This window comes from Xenopus laevis, chromosome 3L, assembly GCF_017654675.1.
Source record: "Xenopus laevis strain J_2021 chromosome 3L, Xenopus_laevis_v10.1, whole genome shotgun sequence".
Classification (NCBI taxonomy): Eukaryota; Metazoa; Chordata; class Amphibia; order Anura; family Pipidae; genus Xenopus; species Xenopus laevis.
The window spans coordinates 23,579,121-23,591,767 of NC_054375.1; the positions used below are offsets into that span (position 1 = coordinate 23,579,121).

General features: G+C 42.1%; 1 protein-coding gene across 1 annotated transcript in view; it reads right to left on the bottom strand.

Moving 5' to 3' along the window:
• Positions 1-2,148, bottom strand: part of slc45a3.L (solute carrier family 45 member 3 L homeolog) — a 29,124-nt gene extending 26,976 nt beyond the window's left edge. Inside the window, 1 exon segment of the mRNA NM_001086538.1 lies at positions 1,981-2,148. The gene's annotated coding sequence lies outside the window, so the exon portion shown is untranslated.
• Between the last annotated feature and the right edge of the window lie 10,499 nt (positions 2,149-12,647).

The following is a 12,647-nucleotide window of genomic DNA, read 5'->3' on the forward strand; positions in this document are numbered from 1 at the left end:
GTTTGTTGGTATGTTTGTGTGCACAGTGAATCGTACGATCCCAGGGGGCTGTCTTTATTTTTTAAAATGGCAATTTTCTATTTAGGATTACCAATGGCACATACTACTAAAAAAGTATATTATTATGAAAATGGTTTGTTTACATGTTTACATGAAGCATTTTACATATGAGCTGTTTTAAGCAATATATCTTTATAGAGACCTACATTGTTTAAGTGGTAGAGTTTTTCTTTAAGTCAATGGCAGGAGGTAACAGCAGTATTGGGGGGGGGTTATGGCTGGGAATTTCTACTCAGCCTAAAGCTAACCTGGCAAAAGTGGAATGTTCTGGTCCCTAAAACACCACAATAATTCAGGACAAGGACAGGGGTTAATAGGCAACCACCTAGTTATTTTAGTCATTCATGTTAGGCCCCTGCCAGGTGCTCCACATCTTTCAAAAATGTGCCGGCCTGGGGTTTGAAGTGATAACAATAACTTGGGAGGGGGAGTGCACCCCCCAGTGATTCTAAATTTCCTTGTCCTTTAATGATAATGATGTACCATGTGCAAATGAACATCAGCTGTTGGAGGATGCTGGGAGATGTAGTTAAAGATTAGATGGAGGAGCACCCCTCATCCTAATCTTTAAAATGATGAACACTATGACAGCCCTTCGTGACACTGAGCCAATGAGGGTGACGTTGCAAGAGAACAGACAAAAAAATGTCTTTCAGTGGCTTTCAGTCACATGACACTGGTAAGAGAGTAAAAGGCACGCTGGAAGACAAAGCATCACGTGTCATGTGGGAGCTTATCCCATGATAAAATGATAAATAGCTGAGATGGCACAGCTGACCTTCCAATATGACTCAACTTCCACAATCCTGGGGCGCAAGTGTTTACAAAGCCACATTTGCGTCATTGGTGGGGGGGCAATCATTTAGCCTAAAGGTGACTATACACTAGTGATGTGCGGGTCGAGAATTTTTCGACCCGCTCCCTACCCGCACCCGCTGCTCCCCTTTATTTATAGACCCGCCCCGCAGTGATGCCACAAAATGGGCGGGGCAGGCGGAAGTCTATAAATTCCGGCGCCGGAAGCCAGCAGTACTAGGTCGTGGGCGGGGACAGCAGGAGAAGAGCTCGACCCGCACCTGCCCACGCATTTTATCCAGGGTTCAGCTTGAACCTGCCCGACCTGTGGGTAAACCCGCGGGCTTCTAGGTCGGCCCGCACATCACTACTATACACGTAGCGATCCACTCGTTTGGCAATTTCGCCAAATGATTGGATCTCTCCCCGATATGCCCTACATTGAGGTGGGCGATGTCAGCCTGAACAACCGGATCATAATGCAGGCGGTCGGATCGCTGGAACCACATTAACAAATATATGCGGCCGCAATCCGAGGGGATTTTTAACCCTGCCCAGATATCAATTGGGGAAGCCCATTGAGAGGCCCAGCTCGGTCTGTCGGCAGCTTGTATGGCCAGATTAAGAACCCCAGTGGGTTAGTTAGAATCTAAATTACCCTTACAGTTTCATTGCTCTTTATGGGACAAGGGGAAAACTGTACATTTCCAGCAGGGAAGGGGGAGGCGATTTCATACTGCAGGTATAGAACGTCCTCACCAGAAGAGCTTACAATCTGTAAGATCTATATTATTATTATTATATGTTTCTGTATGTTGTGTGTGTAAACTACAACTCCCAAATCCTGGAATAGCCAGGGGGAGGTAGTAAATAGTAGCTCAGCAGTCTGTCCTTGGGATCGTTGCAGACAGTATAGGAGCAGCTGTTACACAGGATTCTATGTCCTTCATAGACATAATTTATTCATCCCAAGGGGCCACTGTGGCTCTGGGATCCCAGGACGCATGTCCACTCTCTGCCCGACCCGACCGACTGACAGTGACCAGGATAATCATCCCCCCAGCGCTCGTGGCACCAGTGTAACCACAAACAATATCACCCGGTTTCCCAGGCGGCCGCTCTTACCCCATCCGTCCGGGGGAAGCGCTGCCTCTGATTGGATCCGGCTTCCCGGCACCGGCTGCATTTAAATCCCCGCAGTCCAGGGGGGAAACGTTCAGCTTGGGCAGCAGGAAACGGAAAGTCCTGGGCTGAGTGAGAGACGCGGAGTGGGACTGGGTGGGACTGTGGTGGTGGGGGCCGAGGGAGCTCGGAGTCTGTGAAAAGTTTGGTGGGGAGGGAGGGGGCGGCACAGTCAGAGCGGGCGAGGGGGAGTCATTGTCTGGGTGGGAGGAATAGAGAGAGGGACAATGTGAGACTGAATGTTTATTCTTGGGGGAGAGAATGAGTGAAGGGGGTAGAGAGAGACAGAGAGCTGTAAAGAAACAATGAATTGGGGGTCAGAGAGACCGTGTGTGTTTTGGGGGGAGAGAATGAAGAAGGGGGTAGAGAGAGAGAGAGTGGTGTAAAGAGCCAATGAATTGGGGGTCATAGAGAGGGAGTGTGTGTTCTGGGTGGAGAGAATGAGTGAATGAGTGAAGGGGGTAGAGAGACACAGAGTGGTGTAAAGAGCCAATGAATTGGGGGTCAGAGACAGAGTGTGTGTTCTGGGGGGAGAGAATGAAGAAGGGGGTAGAGAGAGAGAGAGAGTAGGGATGGGCTAATTTTTTGCTTCGTTTTGCTGCAGAAATGCCGCCCATAGACGAGTTGCGCGTCAAAAATCCATAGATTTTGTTGGGCAGCGGTGAATTTTTGGCAAAACGGGTCAAATTCACCCAAGCCTAGTAGAGAGCTAATGAATTAGGGGTCTGAGAGGGGTGTGTGTGTTCTGGGGGGGGGGAATGAGTGAAGGGGATAGAGAGATAGAGAGCTGTAAAGAGCCAATGAATTGGGGGTCAGAGACAGAGTGTGTGTTCTGGGGGGAGAGAATGAAGAAGGGGGTAGAGAGAGAGAGCTGTATCGAGTAGGGATGGGCGAATTTTTTGCTTCGTTTCACCGCAGAAATGCCGCCCATCGACGCGCTGCGCATCAAAACTCCATAGACTTTGTTGGGCAGCGGCAAATTTTTGGCAAAACGGGTCAAATTAACCCAAGCCTAGTAGAGAGCCAGTGAATTAGGGGTCTGAGAGGGGTGTGTGTGTTCTGGGGGGGGGAATAAATGAAGGGGGTAGAGAGAGGGAGATTGTGTGGGTAGGGGAGTCCAAAAATAAATTCTCTTACTGCATTTGTGTGTGAATGGCGTCACTTCTGCCACAGGGTTATTGACGGCATTAGGGTGCAATTTACTGGGTGCAAATTGTTTAAATGTGCAGCCGCTACTCAAATTACTATGTGCAGACTGGTCGGGTTCCCTTACATCAATGAGTGCACCATGAGCACAGGCTGAATGGACTCAGTGACTCTTGCCACTAGATGCTAAGGAGTGTGTATAGATGCACAGCCGCCATTAGTAATCATGGAACATTATACTACTAAGCTACTAGGGCTCTCCCCACATACCACTTATTCATACACTTGTCACCTGGGACCCTTGGGTGCTGGGCCCTAACATAGAAAGTTGGGTTGAAAAAAGACACATGTCCATCAAGTTCATCCTTTTAAAGGGGTGGTTCACCTTTATGTTAAATTTTATTCTGTTACAGAACAACCAATTCTAAGAAACTTTCAATTGGTTTTCATTACTTTTTATTTTTGATAGTTTTATAGTTATTTGACTTTTTCTTCTGACTCTTTGCAGCTTTCAAATGGGCCTCACTGACTCCCTTCTAAAAAACAAATGCTCTGTAAGGCTACAAATGTATTGTTATTGTTACTTTTTATTACTGATCCTTCTATTCAGGCCTCTCCTATTCATATTCCAGTCTCTTATCAAATCAATGTATGGTTGCTAGGATAATTTGGATCCTAGTTACCAGATTGCTTAAGATGCAAATGTAAAAGCTGCTAAATAACTCAAAAACCACAAATGAGAAAAAATGAAAACCACTTGCAAATTGTCTCAGAATATCACTCTCTACATCATACTAAAGGTAAAGTCAAAGGTGAACAACCCCTTTAACTATATTTTAACCTGCCTAACTGCTAGTTGATCCACAGGAAGGCGAAAAACCCCATCTAAAGCCTCTCCCAATTTGTCCTGACTCCAAAATGGCAATCGGACCAGTCCCTGGATCAACTTGTACTATGAGCTATCTTCCATAACCCTGTATTCCCTCACTTGCTAAAAAGCCATCCAACCCCTTCTTAAAGCTATCTAATGTATCAGCCTGTACAACTGATTCAGGGTGAGAATTCCACATCTTCACAGCTCTCACTGTAAAAAAAACCCTTTCCAAAGATTTAGACGAAACCTTCTTTCTTCTAATCGGAATGGGTGACCTTGTGTCAGCTGGAAAGACCTACTGGTAAATAAATCATTAGAGAGATTATTATATGATCCCCTTATATATTTATACATAGTTATCATATCACCCCTTAAGCACCTCTTCTCCAGCGTGAACAACCACAACTTGCCCAGTCTTTCCTCATAGCTAAGATTTTCCATACCTTTTACCGGCTTAGTTGCCTTTCTCTGTACCCTCTCTAATACAATAATGTCCTGTTTGAGCACTGGAGACCAAAACTGTACGGCATATTCTAGATGGGGCCTTACCAGCACTCTATACAGTGGAATAATTACCCCCTCCTGCCCTTATTTGCCCTTGATGCTGCTGACTGGCATTGCTTGCTACAGCCAAGTTTATCATCTACAAGGACTTCAAGGTCCCTTTCCATAATTAATTTGCCTAGTGCAGTCCCATTAAGGGTGTAAGTGGCTTGGATATTTTTACATCCCAGGTGCATGACTTTACATTTATCAACATTGAATCGCATTTGCCACTCAACTGCCCAAATAGCCAGTTTGTCAAGATCCTGATGCCACATCCTGGATGAAGTTAATTGGACGGGATAGTTTTGTGTCATCTGCAAACACTGATACATTACATACAATACCCTCCCCTAAGTCATTAATGAACAAGTTAAATAAAAGTGGGCCCAATACTGAGCTCTGAGGGACCCCACTTAGAACATCCCCAGTAAGAACATTACTCCAAGTAGAGAATGTACCATTAACAACCACCCTCTGTACCCGATCCTGTAGCCAGGACAAGTAGAATGGTAATGGGACTCCAATGAAAGAAATGCTTGTTGATGCATAGTCACATCCCCGATTTACTATGACCGTGTGCCATTATGTCCGAAATATATACTTTTCCCCAGTAGTAAAATACAAGGATATTAGAAGGAAAAGGAGTTTACTGAACATATTAAGCCATCTGCCAGTTTCTTTTTTGTACGTTATTCCTTATTAAATTCAAGTTGAGTCGTGTTAAGTAAAGGTGGCCATACACTGAGAGAACCGCTCGTTTGGCGATGTCACTAAACGAGCGGTTCTCTCCCTGATATGCCCACCTTGAGGTGGGCAATATCGGGCTGATCCGATCGTGGGCCCTAGGGCCCAACAATCGGATTCTAACAAATAGTAATGGGCGGTCGGATCGTGGGACCGCATCAACGAATAGATGCGGCCGCGATCCGACAGGATTTTTCGCCCCATACGATCGAGATCTGGCCGACTTTCGACCAAATCTCGATCGATGAAGCCCATCGGGGGGCCCAATACACGGGCCAATAAGCTGCCGACACGGTCTGTCGGCAGCTTTTATCGGCTCGTGTATGGCCTCCTTACGTGAGGTCACCAAGCTACATTTATATGTATATATTTTACAAGTTATTCAGGGTTCTTACCTGTAGTATATTTTATAAGTGAATCTGGCATTTAAGTATCCCTATAATGACCAAGGAACTCCACTGCTACCTCTGATATTCTTATATTTCAAAAGGGGTTACATTATTCCTTATATCTATCTATCTATCTATCTATACAGGTACAGTACCTGTTATCCAGAATGCTCGGGGCCCAGAGTTTTCCAGATCTATCCTTAATTTGGATCTCCATACCTAAAGTCTACTAGAAAATCATGTAAATATTAAATAAATCCAATAGGCTGGTTTTGCTTCCAGTAAGGAGTAATTATATCTTAGTTTGGATCCAGTACAAGTTACTGTTTTATTATTACAGAGTAAACGGAAATCAATTTTAAAAATGTGGCTTATTTGGATAAAATGGAATCGGATAATGGATCACATACCTCTGTATGTCGCCTCCTTTGGGCAAAGCATTCTCTGCTCAGCATACATCAACACGCCAGTAAATGGCAATGTTTTATTACAATCTATGGATAATTGCCTCAGGAGAATTAAAGCAATGCTGTGGCTCCCATAAATGTAAATAAGGAATTTTCTTGATGCACAACAAAGGTGCTCACACTTATAGCCTATTTAAATCCAACTTGTTTATCCTTTTATTGGTCCTAGTTACCTGGTTATTTTTATATCCAGAAAACAAAATGCTCTAAATGCATTGTACCTTATCTAAATATAACCCTAACCTTCCTGCTGTGTTAGAAGATGTTGGTGGGGACCATGGGATGAGGCAGAAGAAGACACACACAGATGGTGTTTCCCATGGGAAGTAAGTGTATAAACAAGTACAGACAGCAGACAGGTCTCTGCCCCACTCAGTGTAAGACCTATAGTGACGGCTGAGCACACAGACAGGTTTGTTATCAAAGCAGACAATCTGGAGACTTGGCAAGTTGCAGAGACGGAGGGGTGTGGCAGGTGCGGGGAGGTAAGATGGAGCCAGTTTAATCAAGGAAGGGAGTGCAAGTCTGGGATTGGAACACAAGGCAGGGTACGTGTCCCTGTGTCCGTCTATGGACGTGCTACTTGTTCCCTGTCATGCTTATTCATCTCTTTGCTCTTTTAAAGGGGATGTAAACCCACCAATAAAATGTAACCACATAAAAGATAATTTAACTTTCCAATAAAGACATGCCAGAGGTGTTAGAGTTATCTGTAAACGTGCTAGGTTGTGCTAAAAGTTAGAACCACCAGTGCAGAGAATAGGTATTCACAGGCAGATACAAGGGGTCATTTACTACCTGCAGGGCACCATTTGTTATGTTCTTTACTCCCTGTTTTGCTCTGTTTCAGAGTGCCGAGACCCAATTTTGCTTCATGAAGGGAAGGTAGTCGCTGTATTAGGTGTAAGAGGTAAGTAGGCATCCTCCTTTTGCCCCCTAACCATATCCGCATCATGGCCCTGTACTAACCGCCTGTCCTATGGCAGCCTTGTGCCCACCAATGCAGCTCTCTGCACCCACTCAGTTCTACCACACAATTCCCCTTTGTTTAGAAAAGGGTCCAGACATGGACCACCTGGCTAATGGAGCTGCTGTGTTGCTGTGCCTACATCAGAAAATATATTTTCTGGAATTGTACCCCACCCCTTTCACTCTTGGCAGGTGCCCCTGTTACCTACCCATAGTTTGAGCCTGCTACCTTGCCCTTAAAATGGACCTGTCACTCAGACACACAAATCTGTATAATAAAAGTCCTTTTCAAATTAAACATGAAATCCAATTTCTATTTTTTATTAAAGCATTCATAGCTGTTGTAAGCTCATTTGAAAAATCTCAGCTGTCAATCAAATATCGTCTGCCCCTCCTCTATGCCCTGGGCATACTAGATGTCACTGTTCTCCCCACATTCCCCCTTTCTCTTTACCATTTAATTGTGTAGCCAGGGCATGGGGATAGACATCGGGTCCCCCATTCTGGTGCACAAACAAGATTCTGAGATGATGACTTGCCTTAATAACAGTGTGCACAAAATGGCTGCTGCCTCCTTGCTATAATTTTGTAATCCCAAACTGAAGGAAACAAGATTAAAATAATTTATATAGTGTAATTAAAGTTCATTTTGCTTGACTAATGTAATTAAATAGGATTTTGAATAATTTTTTTGGGTGACGGGTCCCCCCCAATTAGAAAAGTTCCTACCTACTACCCTAGATCGTTCCAGGTCCAGACTGAGAATTAAAATAGGCCCTGGCATTTCAGGTACACAAAGGCCCAATAACAGCATAAATGGCATTTACCAGAACCCACAGATTGCCAGACCGGGCCTGGATAGGCCCCCTGCTTCCCCCCAACATAGTTCATTACCCCTGAAAGTGTCCTGAATACATTGCTCATATATCAGTGCAGTGTAAGCACAGTGGAGCTCATGGGCTTATTCTTCCGGATCTTCGGTCTCCATCTGTGAGGGAGTGCCATATTGGTGCATGCGCAGTTGGAGCAGTCTTCCTGTTCGTAGAAACTGTGCATGTTCCAAAAGTGCTGTGAATTGCTGAAGGGAAGGAAGAGGACCAGAAGAAGACAGAAGATCGGGAAGATGGCGCCCATGAGCTCCACTACGCTCACTCTGCACCGAAACATCAGCAATGTATTCAGGACACTTTCAGGGGCAATCTGGGCAGCTAAGTGGCAAATAAGGTTCAATGTTGGTGTAAAGTCATACACCTGGGATATGCAAGCAAGGGTGATTAGCTTTTATGTTAACTTTTAGTATGTTATACAATGGCCAATTCTAAGCAACTTTGCAATTGGTCTTCATTTTTTGTTTTAGAGTTTTTGGATTAATTGCCTTCTTTTTCTAACCCTTTCCAGCTTTCAATTGGGGTTATTGAGCCTATCTAAAAACAAATGCTCTGTAAGACTGCATATGTATTATTATTGCTGCTTTTTATTATTCATCTTTCTATTCAGGCCTCTCCTATTCATATTCCAGCCCCTTGTTCAAATCAACATGTGGTTGCTAGGGTAATTTGGAGGTTGCTGAAATTGAAAACTGAAGAGCTGCTGAATAAAAAGCTAAATCATTCAAAAACGATTATTTATTTTTTATAGTTTTTTATAGTTTTTTTTAATTATTTGCCTTTTTCTTCTGACTGTTTCCAGCTTTCACTGACCCCATCGAAAAACAAATGCTCTGTAAGGCTACAAATCTTTTACTAATGCTACTTTTATTACTAATCTTTCTATTTTGGCCCCTCCTATTCATATTCCAGCCTCTTCAAATCAACACATGGTTGTTAGGGTAATTTTGACCCTAGCAACCTGAAATTGCAAACTAGAGAGCTGCTGAGTAAAGATCCAAATAACTCAAAACCACAAATCATAGAAAATGGAAACCAATTGCAAATTATCTCAGAATACTACACATAATACTAAAAGTCCTTGTAGATAATAAACTTGGCCATAGCAGGCAGTGCCAGTCAGCAGCTTGAAGGGCAAATAAGGTCTTGAGCTGTATTAAATGGGGCACTGGAGGACAGTAGCGTAACTAGGGGATGCAGGCCCGGTCAATATTCTTCCATTGTACAGAGTGCTGGAATTTTTTCCCCTCTGAGGCAAACTGAAGATGGTTTTTTTGCCTTGCTCAACTGGCAGTTAGACAGGTTAAAATAGAGTTAATAGAGTTAGAGTTGAACTTGATGAACGTGTGTCTTTTTTGAAGTGTGAAGTGGAGTCTATGGACGATGACCCTTCCTATAATTCGAAGCTTTCTGATAATGGGTTCTGGATAATGGATCCATGATATTATCATTTTTAAATTATCATTTAGACTGTAAGCCCTACGGGGTAGGGTCCTCTAGCCCTTTGTTTCCTTGACACTGAGCACTTAATCTGTATTGTAATTATATTTTTTATATTTATGTGAATTGTATTTCTAATTATGCACTTATTGTTACATTTTATTCCAATGACCCCTTGTTTGTTACTACTAATTTATTGCTTTGCTGTACATTGCTTTGCCCTCAAGGAGCGCTTTACAAATAAAAATATACATACATACATGATATTGGCACTATATTTATCCTACAATGTTGTGTGGTATTATACATACAGAATTTGCCCTGGGATTCTATAAAGGAATTTGGTATGCAGAATATCTTTTATTACCCTCCCCAAAATCATGTTCCTCCAATGCTTTATTTTCCAGTTACCCATGACAGTGAATGGGATAATCCAGATTCAATTTTCATTATTTACTGGCAGCTCATTCCTGTGGCGTGTCTGTAGCCATTTCCATAGCCTCCCCGATATGAATGTATAGATGTGGAAAGCGAACAGAAGAATCCCAGACGTACAACTCTGACGAGCCCTTATTTTTAGAGGAAATTGTAGGAAGCACTTATAAGTATAACGTAGCTAATTCAAGCAGACTCTCAGCAACACTATGTGCTATACAGCATGCACCAGCGCCAGCTATCAAAGCATGCCCATGATTTATGTACTGTGCAAAGGAAGAAAAGCTTATTCAAGGGAGGGAAATGTACCCAGAGCAGATTTAACCACTTCCAAGATAAAACTGTGCGGCCAGACAGTGGTTTTAACCACAGCTGCCTTGTAGCAGCTCTCCACATCCTTTTGTTTTCATGGTTAGACTTCAGGGGAAAACACGTGTTACTGACCAACTGCAATTTGACTTTCACTCATGGTGCATGGGGGACACGCTTGTCTATTATCCTGGATGGAGGCGTATTGGCAACACTGGAATAAAGATGGGGGTGGGGGGGTTTTAACATATTTCACACAATTTCGCCTTAGAACACTGAGATAATATGATTATTTCATATTATCAGAACTTTACATTTCCCTTGTGAGTGCCTGGTGCACTGGACTCAGAAGCAGCTGACTTAATCAATTACCCATATATCTTCATTAAATCCTATAGATCATAATGCCTTGGAATATAGTAAGTGGCTTTTGAGCTTTAAGAGGTGGTTCACCCTAAATTTAGTATGGCCATTTCTAAGCAACTTTTCAATTGGTCTTCATTATTAATTTTTTATGTTTTTTGAATTATTTGCCTTCTTCTGACTCTTTCCAGCTTTCAAATGGGGTCACTGACCCCATCTAAAACACAAATGCTCTCTGAGGCAACAAATCTATTGCTATTGCTAATTTTTATTATTATTGTTTTTCTGTTCAGACCCTCTCCTATTCATATTCCAGCCTCTTATTCAAATCAAGGCATAGTTGCTAGGGTAATTTGGACTCTGGCAACCAGATTGCTGAAATTGCAAACTGGAGAGCTGCTGAATAAAAAGCTAAATAACTCAAAAACCACAAATAATAAGAAATGAAAACCAATTGCAAAGTGTCTCAGAATATAACTCTCATATTAATGGGTAATTATAACCCCTTTAGTTATTAAAAAGGGCACATATATTATTTAAAGGGGCACATATATTCTATGCAACAATTAACAAAGTTCACAGGAAATCATTTCATTTTGAAATAGACTTACATGCACCAGTGGAGCTTACAATCTAAGGTTCCTGTCTGTCAAGAGCCTATGAACCTTCCTCTATGTTTTTGGATGAATTCTATATCAGGTCAGAATTTTTTTTGCAAGACTCATAGCAAGAGTAGTAAAGTAAACCCTAATAATGAATATAGCTAGAAATGACATATGCTATTAACTGAACTAATTGCACCAGTCTAGATGTGTCAGTGGCTCTGCACATGCTCAGTATGCTATGAGCTACTGTGGCGAAGCTGAGTCGTCAAAAATCATGAAGCCTAAAATCAGATTTTCTTTTAAAGTAACGTTTAGTATGATGTAGAGAGTGATATTCTGAGACAATTTGCAGTTGGTTGAATTTTTTTTTTAATTATTTGAGTTTTTTGAATTATTTAGCTTTTTATTCAGCAGCTCTTCAATTGGCAATTTCAGCAACCACCAAATTACCCTCGCAACCATGTATTGATTTGAACAAGAGCCTGGAATATGCATAGAACAGGGCCTGAATAAAAAGATGAGTAATAAAATGTAGCAATAATAATAAATGTGTAGCCTTACAGAGAATTTGTTTTAGATAGGGTCAGTGACCCCCATTTGAAAGCTGGAAAGAGTCAGAAGAAGGCAATTAATCCAAAAAGTAAAAATGAAGACAGATTGAAAAGTTGCTTATAATTAGCCATTGTATAACATACGTAAAGTGAACTCAAATATGAGCCACAAAAACCTCTTCTTTAAGCCATTCTGGCCTCAGAATATACATTTCAATTCTAATAATGCATTTATCCTGCACTGACCTATACAATTCTCCATAAACCAACAGACTCAGCACATTATCAGAGGATTTGGAGGCTCAAATGCACCAAATATCTTTACCCAAACACAGAAGACTTCACAGCACCCTGCAGCAGCACTCACTAGCAAGGCTGGCAACTGCACGTATCTGCTGACTGTCTCTTCTCGAAATAATTTATGACTTCCAGGATTTTTATTTTTCACTTTAAAGATCGACGTTGTGGTTTCAGCAATGTTCCTGTCTCACAATGTTTTCCTGTGACGTTACTATAAAATACTATGCCCGGTGTCAAGGGAAAGACAAATATAGAAAATGAAACAACTGTCATAAATAACTTTTATTTCTAATGTCCTGTTATCTTGTAGCAGACCAGTAATGACCAGTAGCCATTAGCCAGAAGAATAGTTTAATTTAATTGTAATCTGTTTCACCATGAAAAATAACATTTGAATTAATCATGCAAAGAGAGTGCTGATCCATCTGTACAATATAAGCATAGGTATGGGACCTGTTATCCAGAATGCTTGGAACCTGGGCTTTTCCGGATAAGGGCTCTTTCCGTAATTTGGATCTTCGTACCTTAAGCAGTGGTGTAACTACAAAGAAAGCAGACTCTGCCGCTGCAAGAGGTATAGGGGCT